The 20,874-nt window shown below is 41.7% G+C and overlaps 1 long non-coding RNA gene across 2 annotated transcripts in view; it reads right to left on the bottom strand.

Annotated features, from left to right (window-relative positions):
* LOC132508933 (uncharacterized) overlaps positions 1–20,874 on the bottom strand; it is a 221,797-nt gene that overhangs the window by 192,174 nt on the left and 8,749 nt on the right. For both annotated transcript variants that reach the window (XR_009536831.1, XR_009536832.1), the window contains exon 4: positions 7,994–8,211. This is a non-coding gene — a long non-coding RNA (uncharacterized LOC132508933). The remainder of the gene's footprint in view (positions 1–7,993; positions 8,212–20,874) is intronic.

The raw sequence follows: 20,874 nt of genomic DNA on the forward strand, positions 1-20,874 counted from the left end.
TAACAACTTATTATAATTTATGAAAACATAATTTTTAATAGGGTTACCCATAACCTCAGCTCCTTTAGAAACGAGGTAGAAATGGTTTTTCATCAGCCTTTAAAACTAACTGTATTTTCTATTCTAAATGTCAGTTGGTAAGTAACTCACCAGAGTAGATCATGAATAGCACTCAAGAGACATTGGGAAGTTTATATTGGAGATTCTGTATTTCAAAGTAATTGGAACTTCTTGATCATGAAGACAGGTGATGTCTGTGGAACATCTATTTGTAACTTAAAAGCAGGTATATCCTGAGCTACCTCTAGGTGTACTCTACATAAACAGCTGTCACTGCTCTGGCCTTACCCATCTTTACTGTCATTAATAGGATCTCCTTTCCTCACCTCCCTGCTAATAATTAGACACGGGGTTTCACTGTTAGACTTAAAGCCAGCCCTGTAATAACGTTAATACTATTACTGATGCTGCTTTCATCTTACCTCTAATTCTGATTTTAATTCTAATACTAATATCAGCTAAAGTTCACTGAGTGCTTATTAGACACCAAGGTCTTTTCTAAATGCTATACGTGGATTATCTTTTTTTAACACAAATAAGAATCTACTACTATAACCTCCATTTTACAGATTAGGAAACTGAGGCACAGATTGTTGAGTAACACAGGCCAGTGGTAGAAGTGGGCCATCTTCCCAGGCATCTACCCAGAGCCTGGAGTCTGGTTTTAAATGCTGTGCTACTGCCCGGCCCTGGAGGTCATCTGGGTATTCAGGTCATATCCAGGTGAAAAGGGGAATTCTGAGAGCCTTCTCCAACTACAAGGGCCCATGGAACCTGTCTTTCTTGTAAAAACTACAGGCAACTTGCCCAAACTTGATCCTGCCTGCATCAGAAGTCTGATGAGAGTCACACGCATGACTTTTTATGAGCAGGAGAGAGAAATGGGCTTCATAAATCATAACCTCCAGCTGTTCATTTCCAAGGAGAAAAAGACCCCGAAAGAATAGCAGACTCTATTCAGATGTGTGACAAACATCTGACTAGTGATCATAACCCAGAGATGAAGGGCAGGAGATTACCACACTCGCACATTTTCTTTCCAGGGGCTGTTTCTCAGAGGAAAACAATGGATCTTATTTGGAAATACTTCCTCCTTGATCTCATGCTTTTTGTTAATTTTAAGGCGGTAATGTTCAATGGTTATTCCCGTTGGCGTCAGATAAAGACTGAAATTGTCCACTGAGTTTAACAACTAGGCAGTGTGGTTACAGCAGAGGGAATGAGGGAAACAAGGTCGGGGTGAGGCTCTAGAGCTGAGACGGCCCAGGTTCACGCAGTCCTGTTGAGATGCTGGCTTTCATTCTGAACATGGTGAAGCCACGGGCATGATTTGCATACGAGAATGGCATGATCTGACTCAAGATTTTACATGATCACACAGGCTGCCATGTTGTGGACAGACCTGTCCACAGCAAAGGATACAAGGACAGAAGAGACCAGTTAGGAAGGGATTTTAATAATCCCAGCAAAGGAGGACAAGGAACTTTGGTAGCAGGAGAGACGGAGGGGTGGAATGCCGGGGTGGAAGTGGAACCAGTTAGATTTGCTGAGAGATGGGATGTGGGTAAGAGCAGCAGTGAGGTCCAAGGATGACTCCAGGGCTTTGCTGATGGCGCTGGTCCTGGTTTTTTGTTTGTTTGCTTGTTTGTTTTGTTTGCACGGCTACAAGGATGGAGTTACCACTAGCTGAAATGAGGAAGTATTCAGAAGGAAAAACAGATGGCCCAATGCACTGGTGCCATGTTATTCCATTTCATTAATTCAATCAATAAAATGTACTGCGTGTCGATTTCACGGGCTGCTCTATGTTAGATGTCAGAGATGGAGAGAGAAATACACGCTGTCCGTACCCTCAAAGAATCCACAAGCTAGGAGGAGACAGACATGGAAGACCATGTTTCAAATAATTTACTTCCCTCTTAAGAGGAGGAAATGTGTTACCACGGAAGTGAATTTATCACCCCACAGAACATGACTAAACCAAATCATTCCCCAGTCCCATTTACTAAAGTTCTATAATGTTAAGAGAAAAGTTTGAAATATCCTCATCCTGAGCAGGTCCGAACAGCTAAACCCTAAGGACAGGTCAGTGTTTGACATCATCCCCCCGACCCCAAGCAGGTACACACATGACTGTATATGAAGAGACCTGAGTTGACGAAATAACTCTATTTATCTATTTTCAAAATTTCCCTTTATCTTGAAGCACAAACTGTGAGAAGCCAGGAGGACAGAAGAAGATCTAAGAGTAAATCAACTTAGAATAAATTGGCATCCTTCTGAACACAGCAATTTGGCAAATGGGAGGAAAAGTGTCAACCGTAAAACTCAAAGAGCATGTTATCACTGTAGATGCCTTGTTGGTTCTGAAATCCTTCCTTAGGGTATTAAGATTTTAGACTCAAGAAGGACATGAGAAACACAATCACGTGTTTTGTTTTGAATCACTGATTCACAGTATAACCTTTTTAAAGTTGTCATACACTGTAGACATTTTAAGTTTTGCCCCTAGTTTTCAGAAATATAGAATTTTTCCTTCCAGTGTGCATATACTTACTACTGTGATTATATAATATTATACATATTATAAAATTATCATTCTACTTTGAAAACTAGCCTCAGTAGTTTATAGCACCGCTATACTGAGCCAGCTTCCCCAAAAGCTTCCCTGGGTTGAGCTGATCATATGTCATTTCTAGGGTTAATTAGATACAAATTCTAGGACTAAACCCGTAGTAAGAGCAAATTTATAAGCTAACAAACCATTTCCAGAGCTCTTACTTTTTATGCTAACATTTCTACTGTGGTCTTGAAAATGAGCGTGGCTATGCATCTACGAAATGATTTTAAATAAGCTAATAAAGACGGAGTGAACATTGAAGAATCTATGCAACAGTATAGAGCTCTTCCTTCAAATTTACGTTTGGATCTGACCATGCCGGCAACAGAAAGCACATCTCTCACACTGGGGCAAACTTCTGAGCAAAGACCTGTTACCTTCTCCTAAATCTATTCTGAACGTAGAAGCTATTCCCAGTCCTAAAGTACAAAGTTCAGGAAGATAAGAACCACTGTTATTCGTTTTTGTATCCTAGTGTCTGATACACAGTAGGTCTTCAACAAATGTCTGCAAATGAATAAAGGAATTAACTAGATCACTATTTTTAATTTGATAATTGAAAGTATTTTCACACAAGTTAAAGAATGTATCAGTGAGGCAGACTGACCTAAGGCATAATAGTCTTGGTCACAGGAAATTTCTCTGGTTGATAATTACTCTACATACTACGGTATATACACATACCAGAGAATAATTTGGTGAAACCTAGACTTAGTTGGTAGTGGAGTAAAATATTTTGAGATGCTATTTAAAAGACACATGCAAATGAACTTATAATTATAAAATTTTATTAGAAAAATCATAGTACTTCACGTAATATGGCGCTTTGAGAATTACATGGTGTAACGCCTGTAAAGCCTTTGAATAGCGACAGAGACCTAGTAGGTGCTTTGTGTACTTTGCAAGATGAGGAGAGAGGATGGACTGTTAGCAGTTAAATTTGTAAAACCTTGAGAAAAACCCATATGAAACTGTAATGAATTAAAGAAACGTTTATCAATCACCTACTACACGCCAACTCTGTATAAGTTGCTCGACAGGGACTGAGGCATGACTGAGATGCAGTTTCTGCCTCCGATGTGTGAAGGTGAGGTAATTATAAATAATTAAAACGCAACATCCAGGTGCTATGATGGAGGTATGTCCAAAGCTCTGGGGGACAGAGCAAGATGAGTAGCTAGGCTGTGGAGAAGAGGACCCTGGAGCTGGGTCACAGAGGATTCCCAAAGGGCAAGGGAAGAACGGTTTTCCAAGCAGAGAAAACAGACGCTCAGGAACCTGGAAGCGAGACCACGCTGTGGATTCACTTTAATCAGGGACAGACAATGTGGGGCAATGCTTCGACAAGAGCGGGACGATGGGCGACCTCAGACTGAAGGGCCCTGTGGGTTTAGCGTTCTTCCTCTAGGCAATGCTGAGCCACCACAATTTTGATTATACCATCGCCTAAAGCGTAAGATATTTTAAAACAGCATTTCCTCAAACACTTGGGAAATCTTCTGAGAGCTGAGCCACTGAAAAAATACAGAACTTAAGTTCTGAAATGTCTCAGGAGGTAAGGCTCTAGCCCTGCCTGGGGCATCCCTGGGAGAAGCCTGGAGGAGCTGCAGTGTTATCAGCTGCACTTCAGTGAATTTAAAGAGGAACTTAATGTAGTATCAGGCATTCATTAAGGTATTGGAAGGAATCTGTCTCACTGTCCCTGACCAAGGTCATTAAACAATGCAATTTTTGCATATATTATACACAAAGCTAAGATTAATCCTGCTTTTCTTATATATCAATGTTTCATCTCATAATCGCACATACAGAGGCAAGAGAAAAACTGAGCAAACTCCAAGGCAATTAACCAGAAATAGGAAAGATCCTCCTGATTTGTCTCTTTAAATCTCTATGGAAACTATATTGACAAAGTACATGATGGTCTTCATATACAAACCCTTCTCTTTAGAAATGAAAGTACCTATTAAGAAGTTTAAAGTACCGGGCTTCCCTGGTGGCCCAGTGGTTAAGAATCCGCCTGCCAATGCAGGGGACAAGGGTTTGAGCCCTGGTCCAGGAAGATCCCGCATGCCTCGGAGCAACTAAGCCCATGCGCCACAACTACTGCGCCTGAGCTCTAGAGCCCGCAAGCCACAACTACTGAGCCCACGTGCCACAACTACTGAAGTCCACGCACCTAGAGTCCGTGCTCTGCAACACGAGAAGCCACAGCAATGAGAAGTCTGAGCACGGCAATGAAGAGTAGCCCCCGCTCGCCTCAACTAAAGAAAGACTGCGCGAAGCAACGAAGACCCAATGAAGCAAAAAATAAATTAAAAAAAAAATTAGGGGCTTCCCTGGTGGCGCAGTGGTTGAGAGTCCGCCTGCCGATGCAGGGGACGCGGGTTCGTGCCCCAGTCCGGGAGGATCCCACATGCCGCGGAGCGGCTGGGCCCGTGAGCCACGGCCGCTGAGCCTGCGCGTCCGGAGCCTGTGGTCTGCAACGGGAGAGGCCACGGCAGTGAGAGGCCCGCGTACCGCAAAACAAAAACAAAAAAAATTAGTTCCTTTAAAAAAATTTTTTTTAAGTACTGACTACTATGAATATAAATGGGATTTCAAATACGATGGGCTTTAAAAGGTTTCTATCCTGTGTGATAAGAAATGAAAGCTTCTAAGTCCGAAAGTTATGTATGTTTCAAAGGCAAGCATTTTACACTTTCCATGTCCGTTATTACATTTTATTATGGGAGGCAGTATCCCTGGAATAACGCAACTCCATCTCCTACATTTGGTACAGACTGTCTCTAGACGTATACAGGGAGCTGTTTCAATGCATCTTTATTACTGTAGATCTTCATGACAACCACTCTGAGTTCATTTCAGATACTATCACATTCAAATTTGGTGACTCAGATGGTCATAGCACCGAATGGTCTGTCCCTCTAGGAGATTTGTACGTGTTTTGATGGACACTTAGTGTCATGTTGAAAAATTAACTGTCCCTATTTTTCCCCTCCAGTGCCAACCACTTTGGATGATTATATCCCTTCTGAAATTGCTGTTGTTCTAGCGTTGTTTTTGAGGTCCACTTAAGTACCCAAATCTACTCACATTTTTATCCCTGGTATGGCAGCTTGGAAAAATGTAAAACGTTACACAGCAAAATGAAGGCTGTCTTTAAAGAAATATGAAAATTTTGATCTTCATTTAAAGGGAAGCTGGAAAGCTTTTCACCAGCTCAGAAGCCCAGAGACGTTAATAACTCAGCCAAGGTCACATAACTTATATACATGGTGGGCCGGCCTGACTCCAAATTGCAGTCTCTGCTGACATTCAGGGCTCCGTTCATATTAGTATTAATCTACAATGTTTCCATATGGATTTCCTGAACACCTGGACTCAGGCATGAGGAACTGAAACGCGTTTTTCTATGTTGATTCATTCAAAATATCTTTTCCAAGCACCAAGTGCCAAGTCTTACGTTTGCAACAAAAAACTAAACACTGTTCTTGGCCAGAAGAATGCTTAACCCAATTAGGGAGGAAATCTCATGAATTACAAAAACAAAGGGGGAAAACACCGTGAGGTGTTAAGTGCTGTTCAGAGAAGGAATCTGCTCCCACCGTGATGGGTGTGGTGCTAGGGTGTGGGAGGCGCCCGGCAACGCGAACGCCACCAGATTAGGGAAAGTGGGCAGACATTAGGGCCCACCACGGGTCAAACACCGCGTACAATCCGAACTCCTTTTTCAAGACCGCAAATCCTGGAGATGGCTCAGAGCCCCGATTTGCCTTTGACGGCTCAGATCCAATACGCTACCGCACGTCGTCACGCCCTGTCTTTCAGTTCCCATGTTCACCATCCCATCCAAAGCCAGCACTACCCTGATAAACACCGCGGGGATGGAAAAGTACCTGGTCTCCTTGTCTGCAAGTCTTAAGCCCTCTAATGCACCCTGCTCCTAGCTGCTGCAGCTCTCTTTTTGGACTATGCGCTCATTCTCAAAAGCTTGTTGCTGGCTTCCTGTGATCAAAATGAGTGGTTTTCAAGCTACATGTGCAGCCCGCCCCACTTTTTCAAGGAAAATCTTAAACCCAGAACCCCAATAACTAAATCAGACTGGAATGTATTTATTTGCACAAAAATTACTCCCAACCCCGCAGGCCTCAGGGATCTGGGAAGCAAGTGTAAAAAACACTGAAACAATCAAGAGGGGCATTGAGAGGCACCTTCAGTAAGGATCACAGCCTAGAGCCTTGCTTCCAGCAGCCTTGCTACTTATGGGCCAGAAGCACAGACCTCACTCGGGAGCAGGGGAGAAATGCTGCACCTCAGACCCACCCTGGCCCTGAATCAGAAACAGCACTTTAAAGATTCCCAGGTGGGGCTTCCCTGGTGGCGTAGTGGTTGAGAACCTGCCTGCCAATGCAGGGGACACGGGCTCGTGCCCTGGTCTGGGAGGATCCCACATGCCGCGGAGCAACTGGGCCCTTGAGCCACAACTACTGAGCCTGCGCGTCTGGAGCCTGTGCTCCGCAACAAGAGAGGTCACGACAGTGAGAGGCCCGCGCACCGCGATGAAGAGGGGCCCCCGCTTGCCACAACTAGAGAAAGCCCTCGCATAGAAACGAAGACCCAACACAGCCAAAAATAAAAAAAATAAATAAATTAAAAGAAGGCTGAACATTCAAAGAAAAAAAAAAGATCCCCAGGTGACTTGCATGCACAGTAAAGCTGGAGAAACACACAAAGCGCTCTAGCACTCCACCATCTCCCCACACTCATCCCTTGAATGGCTTCCCCAACGCAGCCCCTCCCCTTCCCGGAAGTGAGCATCCCCACAGCACCTTATTAGGTGGCTTCACCCCCCCCCCCCCGCTCTCCAGGTGCACTGGACACCTTCTCCCTCTGTTACCGCACCACCTGGGTTTACCTGCTGGGCTTCCTTCTCACCGTCACTCGACCTCTGATGGTCAGGAAACAGCCCAGACTTTAGAATAAGCAGGATCGCTTCCCCCTGGCTGGGGCCTTTCCCACCCCTCAAACAGATGCGATCTACCCTCTTCAGACCCCAAAGCACTTAGAACCATTCTTATACAAAGAGTATTCTATTTTCTTGTGTTTTAGCTAATTGGATGTTTGTTTTGTCTCCTATCAGATTGAAAGCTCTCCGCATCAGGAGCTCTGGCTTGCTTAACATATGGCGTGTAAGTGTCCACAAAATATTTCTGGAATGGAATTGATTCTTGTGGGAAAGGGAGCTGAATAAAGGGGAGGGAAGTGAAGTCCGATGACTGTTCCCATCCAGCCCAGCCAAAACCATGGTACCTAAGTCCAGCCGCCCGGGCTCTGCATTTCAAACTTCACTTCAGGAACGTGGGGAGAAGCCCTGCAACGGCAGGACTGTATTCCCGGGTGGTGTGTGGAAAACGTCTGCCGAGACTACAGATTTCACGTTATGCTCACTGGAACTGCAAAACTGAAGTCCACGTTGCAAGTATGCTTCTTGAACTCCCAGCCTTCTACAAGTATGCTACTTCTGAAAACTGTAGAAAATAAAAATAAAGCAGACTTCCAAACAAATGCCACTGAGTCGTTAGATTTCAGATGACATAAAAGTCATTTTCAAAGGAAGAAAATCTAATCATGACATCAGGGTTTAAATAAGCGTATTTTATTTATTCTAAAAATCTCACTTCAAAGAGGCTGGTAAGAAGCATATAATACAAGGCTTAAAATACCACAATATGACACGAACTAAAGAAAAATAAGACCGGAATGTGAAAGGACACACGATGAGGCCAATAGGTGAGGTGAAATTTTATTAAGACGTTTGCTTTGCATCTTTTCAAATGCACAAGTAGACAGCAGGGATCCTGTATTTTGTGTTAAGCTTTTAGCGGCCGACAGAGAAAAGGAAACATCCCATTGAATGATTCACATCTAGAGCATAAGATGGGCTGGGTCACCTTTGAAATCAAGATTTTTGATGAATACTGGAGACAGAGCTAGAGAACATTCTTTCAGTAAGTATTTGAAAGATGCCCATTTAGTGGGGTTTTTCAAATTTTGGCTTTATTGAGGTATAATTGACCTATAAAATTATAAGATATTTAAAGTATACACCCGAGTGATGTGATATATGTATACATTGTGAAAGGGCTCCCCATCTAGTTAATTAACCCGGCCGTCACCTCCCATATTTACCGTTGTTTTTAGGTGAGAATATCTGAGTTCTACTCTCTTAGCAAATTTCAATTATGTGATACCATGTAATGTTGACAGTTGAATAAAGAATTATTTGTCTCAAGAGACAATGGAACTGGGGTTGTGTTAGCCACCTTTGGTCAAGACTAAGATTCTATTAAGATAAAAATAAAGCCAAAATTTTATTAAGACAATTACTTTGCATCTTTTCTAAGGCGCAGATAGACAATGGAAGAAAATTTAAAGTCATAGAAGATAGACAGCCACAGAGTGCAAAGGAAAAAGGCAATGTCTCAATACACATGGGGAATGAAAGGATTTTATTGTACCTGGATTTAACTCTAACAGATGCTTTTTAACTTCCCCCAGAATGACATTGGTCATTTGACTAGAGGGAGTGCTGAGGGAAAATTTTAATAGAGATCATTTTAAAGGCATAGGAAAAAAGATGGTGCAAAAGTATATTAAATGTTGATGATGGGGTTACAACTGACAATAATTTTTCTTTATATTTCAAAATTTCTACAATGTATGTGAATAGTATCATGATCATAAATATCATATATATTAAATAACAATGAAAATACAAGAAAAAGAGATGCTATTCCATTGCAAGATGAATGATGACTGCTTTCAAAAGAGTGACCAGAGGTATAATTCTGTTGTCAGAAAGGAGTCCGAATTGCTTGGCCAAAATATTCTGGCCATTTTCAAGGAAAAAATATCACAAATTAATAAAGATAAATTGCCTAGAGACAGATTTCAATGAAAGTGAACATACAACAGCAGCGTATTTATTACCCTGAATTGGTAATTTAACAGAGGCACATCTGGTACTGAAATACATATTGTTTAAACTATCTGAGCACATCTGGTCTTATCTTATTAAACAAACAACGCAAATCCAGGTAAAACTGGGCATCTCCTCACGTCCCTGGGAATTACGATACAAAAACTTTCCAAACAGCAGAACACATGCAAGGAGACATAGGAACACCTCCAGAAAAACAGACATTCATCGATCAGCACGTTAAATTAGGGATGTGTTGGACCGTGGATAACTCTGGAAATTGAGCACAATTAAAGACATGCTTGCTTCAGAAAAATGACAGTTTTAAAATGGAAGAGAGAAAAATAAACTTGTAAGTACATTCTAAAGAGCAGACAGCTGTTTAATTGCAGGCTGTATAGAATCACCCCCGTATTCACGCATGCGTCCGCTTGTGAACCAAAGCTCTTTGCACGCTCTTGTATGCCAGCTTCTGATGAGATCCTGGCGCCAGGTGAGTGAACGCGATCACCACAGAGCCCCAGGTCAGTGGGGAGCTGACAGCACGCTAAAGCCTGGTGTGTGCTCTACGCGGGAAGGTCCTAACGTTTCAGAGAAGCCCCGAAGCAGAGAGAGACCTGGCACCCACAACTAGCAACCCATCACGCAGCCCCCAGGATTAACCCAATCAATCGTGACCTCGCCACCCCACTAGCACCTAGGCAGAGGGCCGCCGCTCAGTGCGGGTTTGGTGAATGAGTCTCTGGCTGAGGCCTCAGCCCTCTGCATCCTGTTCATCGCTCCCACTGGCCCACAGAAGCACCGATAAATAATGCCGAATGAATGAATGAACCGTTAAGCAAGGGATTAGAGGCCTTGATGTTACTTCTCATTGTCTCTCTTCAAGAGTCAACAAAATGCTCATATGTCTGGGGAAACGTGTGAAAATAGGGAAGCTATGTTTAAAATGTCTAAACTTTGCCTTGGAAATGACCTTAAAATGTTAAGGCAATTTGAGAATCATGAAAAAATGTAATTAAATAATTTAAATTACTGAAATTATAACCTCTGTAAACAGGACAGGAAACGCTGACCCAGATATTGTACTACCAGACAGCAGCACCCTACTCCCTTCCATCGTGTCGTGAATCTGGATTCTTTATTCAGAACAGAACGCTCCAGTAATTACTGGGAATGTCTTGTTGACACCTGTTCAGAAGAACATTTTCCCCTCCTTCGTGTGATTTTATTTCATAAAGCAGGAACAAAATACTCCAATAAAACACATCTCTAATTTAATATTAATGGGAAAATGATTTCTCTTTAAAAGATTATTTTTAAAGCATTAAAACAATTTATTCCTTTAAGCAAAGAATCATCTGTACAATTTATTTTAGAGATGTTTTTCTATCTCACATAGAATAATTACCTAACCACAGCTTTAAACATTTGTGAGCTCCATATTTTTAAGAATATAAAATAAAATTAACATGATTGCCGCTACCAGTAAATTTACAACCTAGCAAGGTAAACACATCAAAAGAAACAATCTACTAAAAGCGATGAAATAAATGTGAAATATATAAGATGGCATATACCAACCAAGTCACATGATGCAATAATTAATAAATGGCTCAGAGAACAGACCCTCAGGAAGGGGCAGAGGAATCCGAGATGATTGCACAGAGGGGTCGGACCCAGGAAGAGCCTGAAGAAGGGGAAGGATTTTGACTGCAAGCACAGAAACGGAGAAGCCTGGTAGCCAGGGGAATCTCAGAAGTCAATACAGGTAGATGGGAATTTCCTACAAAACTCTATGGCCCCTTCTAGCTCCCTCTAATCAAGGAGAAGTTAAAGGTGTATTCCACGCAAAACTGGAATTCTAGAGACAGCATATAAATACATACCACAGGAATCTACTTGGTACGTACCAGAAGGATATATGTGTGTGTGATATCAGACGGATATATGTCACATCTCAGGGAGAGATATCATGCAGGATATACGTTTAGGTATCACTTCATATCATATCAGGGGGACCCAAATCCTATCTATGATCTAAGACTGAAATTCCTGACCATCAGAGTTTGCTTTTCCCAAAAAGACCCTCAAAGAAAGTGGCATCCATCCTTCAGAGCCGTACGTTTCACTCCCAACAGCTAACATCACCCCACCCACAGCCAAGGAAGCATCGGGATGCAACCTCTCCTCCGGCGGGTTAATCTGAGAAATCTGTCTGGGGATTTCTCTTCGTGTTTGACCACCGTGTCCTCCAGCCTTTCAGCCTCACTTACCACAGTGATGCCCGCTTACCCGTGAGAAGCCACGTGTACGTGGCTCTGAATGCCAAGTGCCCTGTATGTATTCCTCATCTTCCTCCCATCTCACTGGGGATTCCTCACTACACATCTCTTCCTCTCCCCAAACTCTAAATGCCGGAGGGACCCAGGACTGAGTCTTCCAGACTCTTCTCTCTCCAACTACACTCCAGCCCTTAGGTATCTTATCCAGTGTCACGGGTTAAGTCCCAGCTTCCATCCTTATAGCTCCAGCCAGGAGCCTCCCGCATCATCTCCCGATGCATACGTGTGCTTACAAGACACATCAGCGTTGATGTCTTAGAGGGGACTCAAACTTAGCAAATCCAAAACCAAACTCATCATCACTCCCCTAAACCTGCTTTTCCAGCCATCTCCAAATCAGCCCACGAGACCATCGTACATCAATCACTGTTTGGGGCAAAAATGTGAAGTTCACTCCAAGTTGGCTCTTCTCCTCTGACCTCACATCCAACCCATCACCAAATGCATTGACTCTGGGCAACACATCCTCCACACTGACCCGCACTCTTGCCCGGGCTGTCGTCACCTCCCACCGGGACTGTCACGGTAAATGTCTGTCATGTTGCCCGATCACTGCAATATACTCAATCAGTGGCTTACACAACAGATTACATCTCACAGTCTGGAGGCTGGACGTCCAAGGTCGAGGTTTGGTTTCTCCTGCGGCCTCTCTCCTTGTCTTGAAGATGGACTGCCTCCTTGCCATGTCCTCACACAGTCCTTCCCCCTTTTCCTCCCACCCCTAGTGTCTTTCTTGTGTCCTGATCCCTTCTTCTTACAAGGACACCAATTAGACTGAATTAGGGCCCCACCCTAATGAACTCATTTAACACTAATTATCTCTTTAAAGGCCAAATCCCTAAATATAGCTACATTGGGGGTTAGGGTTTCAGTATATGAATTTGAGGAGGACACAAGTCAGTCCATAATGGTATCATTCAACAGTTTCCCGTCTCACTCAGAAAACAAGCCAGTATCTTTCCAGCGGCCGGGGAAATAGTACTGGGTGTGGCCACCCTGTCTCCATTCTCTCCTGAGCTCCCGCACTCAAGCAAACTGGCCTCTTTGCCGTTCCTGGAACGAACAGGCACACTCTTGGGACTTGCAGTTCTCTCCTCAGAAGAGTCCTTCCCTCCCTCTCACACCGTTCTCAGGCCTTTACGGAAATGCCACTTCTCTAGGAGACCTTCCTGCCTAATTTACAGCCTCACTTTGAACACCACGATGCACTCTCCTGCTTTATTTTCCATCAGGACACCCATCACCATCTCTCCCTATGTTGACATGACACATATTTTACGTATTTATGGGTATCTGTCTGGCACCAAGCTTCATGGTGGCTGAGGTCTTTGTTTTATTCAATGCTATTCTTCATCATCTTGAACAGGAACAAATATTCTCCTATCAAGGTGACAGAAATTCATGACTGTTTTCAAGGGTACACTGCAGGTAGGAATTATCCACTATTTCTAGAACTTATTTGGTCTTGGCCACTAAATGACCTCCACTTTCTCCCACTTGGTAATAAACTTGTACTGGTTTTTGGACCTCTTTCTGGCTGCTGACTTTGCACAGCTACTCCAAATCCATTATCATTTCTTGTTTCTTTGCTTGTATACTTAGAACATGCTGCAATCAGCACATACAAATTCATAAATTCAGACCTCAAGGGCTTTTCTATGAAACCCCTTGGTTCACTGAGGTGTTAACATAAACAATAGTACTACAAAGAGTTAGAAATTTTAGATGAAAGAAGAGAACGTTTACTGAGCACCTGCCACGTGCCAGGCACTTCAGAAGTGCAGGGTTTCGCTGAGTCCTTACAACAAGCCTGTCTGTTACTACTGTTGCTGAGATGATTGATACTGTGTTAAGTCTACTGATTTGATTGTCTCCTCTCACACACGGGAGCTGATCCTGTTCGTTGAATATAAGAAAATCTACGGGGTTTTTTTTCTCCTGAATGTTCGGAGTTAATTTACGACTCTTAAGGATTTTATATAACAAGAAGCTTATCTTCTCCAATGAGCCAACATTCTCCTGTCCTGACACAGCCTCCATCTCAGAGACGCGGTATAAGGAGTCAGGAGGGGAGAAAGGCACTGTCTTCAACCATTCTCCAAATACAGCATAATGTAGTCATTAAGAAGAGTCTGGATTCCTGAGTGCAAAGCCCAGCTCTCCCATCTACTAGCTGTACATCTTGGGAAGATACTTCACTTTTCTGTAAAATGGGAAGGATGGCGGCAATGACAATGACAGTATTCATAGAGGTGTTATGCCCACAACCTGTAACAGCTTCAATAATGTAAGGTATTGATCTGCAACTTGCTTTTTTTCATTTGCACAAACACGTCACATATGCTTCCCCTGATGATAAGCATTTAGTTGATTTCCAATCTTTTACTTTAATAAACAATGCCAAGCCAAACACCCTCGTACACATTTCCGCAGGTTTATGTGAAAATCAGTCCAGGATATACACAGAGAACAGAATTGGGGAAATGTTCATCTCCAATTTGTCTAGATATCGCAAAATTGTTCTCTAACGTGTTTGTACCAACTTTTACTGCACCCCAAGCAGTGAGTGACACCCTCCTCATCATTTGATTGTCAGGCTTGATGAACATGACCATCTGATGTGTGTGAGATGATGTCATCAGATATTCCGTTTTCATTTCCCTGATGGTTAGTGAGGCTGGATATCTTTTCATCGTGTTGGCCTTTCAGATTTCTTTTTCTGCCAGTTGCTTATTCACCATCATATCTGCTACATTTTATTGGTCAAGGTAATTCATAAAACCAACCTTGATTTGAGGGGAGGAAAAACAGAGTCCACCTCTAAACAGACAGAGCATCACGCACACAGAGAAGGGAGGAAGGAACTGACCACGGCCATCCTCAAAGGCTGTCCCTTTATCAGTCGGCTGCTTGCCTTTTTGTAATTGTTTTAGTTAATTTTATAGGAATTATATATTACTCCCAAAAAATAACTCTTTAACCATTTCGGTTATTACAGAGTATTGAGCAGAGTTCCCTGTGTTCTACAGTAGGTCCCAAATGAAAACAGAATTTGAAAAGAATAGATAACATGCATGTGTATAACTGAATCACTTTGCTGTACACCTAAACTAACACAACTAACTAACAACTAACCGCTGTTAATCAACGGTACTCCAGTGTAAAATAAAAATAATAATAATTCTTTGTAATTTATGCATCACAAATGCCACTTCCCAGTGTGTGGCTGGTCTTTTCACACTTTACAGAGTCTTTCGAACCACAGAAGTTTTTGGTTTTAATATAGTCAAATTTATTGCCTTTGTCTCATAAACTGTGATTTTTGTGTCTCTTTTAGGAACATCTGTGCTCTCCAAAAGTCACATTCTGCTGCTCCTCCATATGCTTTGAATTTTAGTATCTACATTTGGGTCATAAACCATTTGGTACTTATTTTAGTGCATAGTTTGGGGTAAGAATAAAATCTATTTTAACTTCTTTGCATGTCACAAGCCAATTCCCCCAGCACAGTTCGTTAAAGCGTCTAGATTTCTTTATTTATTTGTAATGTCCTTCTGCCATATAATACGTTTCCTTATGTTTATGGGTCTATTTATGGCCTCTCCAGCTATAATACAAACACTATTTTAACAACTTAATAAGTAAGTTAAGCCTGAATATTTGGTTTGATATACCTTCATTTTTCTTCTGCAACTTTTCTTGACTATTAATGGTTCTTTGCTTACTCATTCAAATTGCAGTCAGTTTGTCAAGTTCCACTTATTAGTATCTTGATTGCTCTTACATCAAATTTTAAAACTTAATTACATTATATGCAATCCCAATAAAAATCTCACCAGGCATTTTTCATTTTTTTTCCTTAGAAATTGACAAGCTGATTCTATAATTAATATGAAACCATCTAGTGTGTAGAAATCCGGTATATCCAAAGCAGTCTTTGAAAAGAATTAAGTTGAAGGACTTATACTCTTTGATTTCAAGGCTTATTATAAAGCTGTAGTAGTCAGGATTCGGTGATACTGGCCTGAAGACTGACAAATAAATCAATGGAACAGAAAAGACCCCAGAAATAAACCCACATCTGTACTGACATTTGATTACCAGCAAAGTCAGCAAAGCAACGACAGAGAGGAGAACTTTTTCAATAGGGATGGCAGGAACAACTGAACACCGTCCGGAAAAACAGACCGTAATGCCCACCTCAAAACAAACACAAACATAACTCATCATGGATTACAGGCCTACATTTAAATGCCAGAACTACAAAGCTTCTAGAAGAAAACATAACAGAATATCTTCATGACTTAAGAGGCAGGGAAAGGTTTATTTAATAGGACACAGAAATTTCAAGCCGTAAAAGAAAAAATTAATCTATCAAAATGAAAAACTCTACTCACGAATTTATAAATAGATACTATTGAAAATGAGTAAGAAAGTACATACTGAAAGGAAATATCTGTTTATCTGACAAAGGCTCGCTATATAGAAGAATGCCTTCAACTCGATAATAAAAGCCAGTCTAACAAAACACGTGCAAAAGACTTGAATAGGTACTTCCCAAAGTACCATCTGTGAATGGCCAACAAGCGCGTGAAAAATTTCTGAGCACGATTAGTCATCAGAGAAATGCTTATACAACTATAATGAGATACAGCTACACACCCACTAGAATTAAAAAGACTGACAGCACTAAACGTTGGTGAGGATGAGGGGAATCCGAACTCTCACGCATTACGCGTAGGAACGTAAAATGATAAACCTCTCTGGAAAAATGTAAGATGGTGTCTTAAAAAACTGAACACACACCTACCCCACGACAAGCAATTCTACTCCCGGGTATTCACCCGAGAGGAGTAAAGTATGTGTCCACAGAATGATCTGTACAGAAACGTTCGTAACTGCTTTATTCACAAGAGACAAAATTTGGAAAGAAGCCAGTGTCCATCAACAGGGGAATGGAAAAACAAATTGTTTCAATGAAAAATGTTATTCAAAAATAAAAAGGAACAAACTACTAAAACACGTAACAACGTGAAGGCATCTCACGTACATTATGCCGAGCGAAAGATGCCTCACTCGAAACAATAGACACTGTGTGATGACATTTACAGGAAGCTCTAGAATAGGCAGATCTAACCTAGAATAGAAAAACTCAGAACTGTGCTTGCCTGTAAGGATTAAGGACACGAGGTGGTGGTCGTGCCCCACATCTGAACAGAGTTCTGAATTACCCAAGCGTACACGCTGTCAGAACCCATGGAATGTTCTGCAATGACCTAAATGGGAAAAGAATTTGAAAACAAATAGATACATCTCTATGTACAGCTGAATCACTTTGCTGTACACCTGAAACTGACACAACACTGTAAATCGATTATGCTCCAATACAAAAACAAAATTTAAAAAGATTAAAAAAAAAAAAAAAGCTCATGGGATGATGGTATACATAAGACCTGCCTTCCGTTACCCAAAGCAATCGATGTATACTGAGAACGTCAGCCTCTACACTCCCTGGAAAAATCATCTTCCTGAGATAGGAGTTTCTCTTGTTGGGGAAATTGCCCCCCAGCAGGAAATGGGGGCACAGGGATCTGTGGAATGCGACAGGGGTCACCACAGACTAGGTGGAGCACAGCTCTGAAGCGAACCTGGACCCCGCCGTGTCCTAACCGGGTGACCTAAGTATTAGAAGTCACTACTCTTGCTGAGACTGCCTCCTTCAGAACTCGGGACAATAATATTATTATAAATAAAGTCTGAGCATTTCATGTGGGAATTAGAACAAACTTATGTATTTCAGTCCCATTTTCCTAACCAGAGTCTGGTTTTAGGCAGGGGCTCAAGCCCAGCTCAAAATTTGGTGTAGAACCTATACATTGACTTCACTCTACGTAGGAACTGAAGCCCCTGCCCCAGCCCCAGGGTCTGTTTCCAGGAGTGATAACCCAGGGGCCACGGCGGTGCAGCCCGCACTCAGAACCTAGCTCTGGGGTCCTCCTTCTTTCTGGCAACTGAGAATTTCCTATTTTTCATTTAGGGTTTTGGGGGGCTCTTTTTTTTTTTTTTTTTGGTCTTGGCTGTGTATTTGGAAAATCTTTATATTTCATGCAGCATTTCTTCGTATTTGCAGGGAAAGAATATTAAGGAAAGCCATTCCTCATCATGTTCGCACTTTAACTCTTCTAAGTCTGGTTTCTTCCTCTACAGGATGGTACTAGTGACGCTAATAACACTTAGTATCTATCACTAAGGTTGATGAGAAGATGAAGGGAGACTAAGCACGGAAAGCACTGGTGTATAAGGTCTCTCTTCTAGAACCTAGTCCAGTGTCCAACCAATCTCAAAGAACAAAGCCAGAGGATTTACGTGGGTCCCTACCAAGAAAATGCACAAGGAAAAGAAATAAGAGCTTATACACGGGAAAGAAAGAAGTCGGGGCTTCCCTGGCGGCGCAGTGGTTGAGAGTCCGCCTGCCGATGCAGGGGACGCGGGTTCGTGCCCCGGTCCGGGAAGATCCCACACGCCGCGGAGCGGCTGGGCCCGTGAGCCATGGCCGCTGAGCCTGCGCGTCCGGAGCCTGTGCTCTGCAACAGGAGAGGCCACAACAGTGAGAGGCCCGCGTACCGCAAAAAAAAAAAAAAAAAAAAGAAGTAAAGCCATCCTTATCCGAAGATCATAAGATTGTACATTTAGATAATCCAGTAAACTAAAGACAACATATTAGGTGCTGTAAGAGAATTTAGCAAGGCTTCTGGTATAAGATAAATACGAAAAAACAATTGTATGTATCTATATACTAGCAACAATTAGCTAATTATTTGATTTTTAAAACACTATAATTTATAACTGATACCTAGGAATAAGTCTAACAAAAAATAAGCAAGACCCATAACAGAAGAGGATAAAACACACCGAGAGAAAGAAAAGATTTAAGTAATGGAGAGATATTCCACATTCATGAATTGGAAGACTTAATATTTAAGTTGATTTTTCCCAAAATGAAGTATAAATGTAATTCAATCCCAATCGAAATCTCATCAGGCGCGTGTGTACACGTGCATGCGTAGAAATAGAAATGTAAAAATTAAGGGCGGGACAAGTCAATTTTGAAAAAGAGCAAAATTGGAAGGTTAGAGTTCCAGATACAAAGACTCGTGAGCAAGCAGTGGTCACTAAGGCAGACCAGTGCAATCAAACAGGAAGCCCAGGAACAGACGCTGCCTTTACAGTCCCTTGATTATGACAGAGGGGACAGTGCTCCATAGTGGGGAAAGGGCGTTCTCTGCAATAGTGAAAGTGGATTAACTAGATATCTATTCCGGAAAAAAAGTGCCCCACTATGTACTTCATACCATACATAAAAGGACAGATGGAACACAGATTTAAAGATATTAAACAATAAACCTCTAGGAGTTATCATAAGGGGGAGTTCTTCGTGGTGCTGGACAGGCAAAGATTTCTTCAACAGAACATGAATGCATTAACCATAAAGAAAATCTAGTTCTTAAAATGAAGAACTTTTGTTCAACAAAATTCACTACTAAGAGAGTGAAAGGCAAAAAAAAACAAAACAAAAAATTCATTTGCAAAACATATATCTGTTCAAGGGAATCATATTCAGAGTATAGTATATACGGAATTCCTAAAAATTGATGGAAAAAAAGATATCACCTAATTTATAAACGGGGAAACGCCTTAAGTAGTCACTCTACATGAAATAGTTTTCAAAATATTCAGTCATTAAGCAAAAACAAATTAAAAGCAAAATGAGATACCCAACCACCAGAGTGGCTAAATAAACACATAATAACCAAAACTAAGTACTGGTAAAGATGTGGAATGATTTAGACCTCTATACACTGCTGGCGAAGTCGTAAACTGGCAAAACCATTTTGGAAAGCACGCCCATACCCTATGACGTAGCAAATCCACTTCCAGATACATAGTTAACTGAAACGCATTCATCTGTGTACGAAGACATACAGAAGAAGGTTCATAGCACAGGCAGCAAAAGCAAAGATAAGCAGATGGGACAGCTGCAGACTTTAGAACTTCTGTGCAGCAAAAGAAAGAATCAAACAGAGTGAAAAGCTACCTACAGAACGGGACAAGATGTTTGCAACTCACGTATCTGATAAATATTTGCAACTCACATATCTGATGGTAAATACTTGCAACTCACGTATCTAGATTAATATCTAGAAAATATAAAGAACTCAACAACCACCACCAAAACAACCTGGTTAAAAAATGGGCTAAAGATTTTAATAGACATTTCTTCAAAGAAGATACACAAATGGCCAACAAGCATATGAAAAGATGGTCAGCATCACTAATCATTAGAGGAATACACATTAAAACTACAACGAGACGTCACCTCTTACCTATTAGGATGGCCACTGTCAAAAACAAAACAAAACAAAACAAAAAACAGTGTTGGCAAGGATGTGGAGAAACTGGAACCCCTGTGCACCTACCCCTACCTCATGATCCAATTAAATTGAGAATTCTATACCAGGCACTTTAAAATGTAAAGCAAACCCAATTTATTAAGTGTAAAGGGCAAAACTGGAAAAGAAGGGACTGGATTCTTTATGGCCCCAAGGACCCGGTAGACTGGCCTGAGTTTGAGGGACCTGCATCAGGATGGAGGCTGCCAACACTGGATGTGACAGCGACCATTCCCTCAGAGATTGTGTGTTCATTGCTGCTAGTACCCCGTCTTTAATTATTAAGGAGAACGTTACGGGATCCAAGTTAGGTCTCCAAATATCTGTACCGTTCCTTTAACTTATCTAACAAGACAGAGCTGAGTAATAACAAGTTGTTTCACAGCCATGTTCCCATGGACAGCACAAAATTTTCTCTAA

Source organism: Lagenorhynchus albirostris, chromosome 18 (assembly GCF_949774975.1).
Source record: "Lagenorhynchus albirostris chromosome 18, mLagAlb1.1, whole genome shotgun sequence".
NCBI lineage: Eukaryota > Metazoa > Chordata > Mammalia > Artiodactyla > Delphinidae > Lagenorhynchus > Lagenorhynchus albirostris.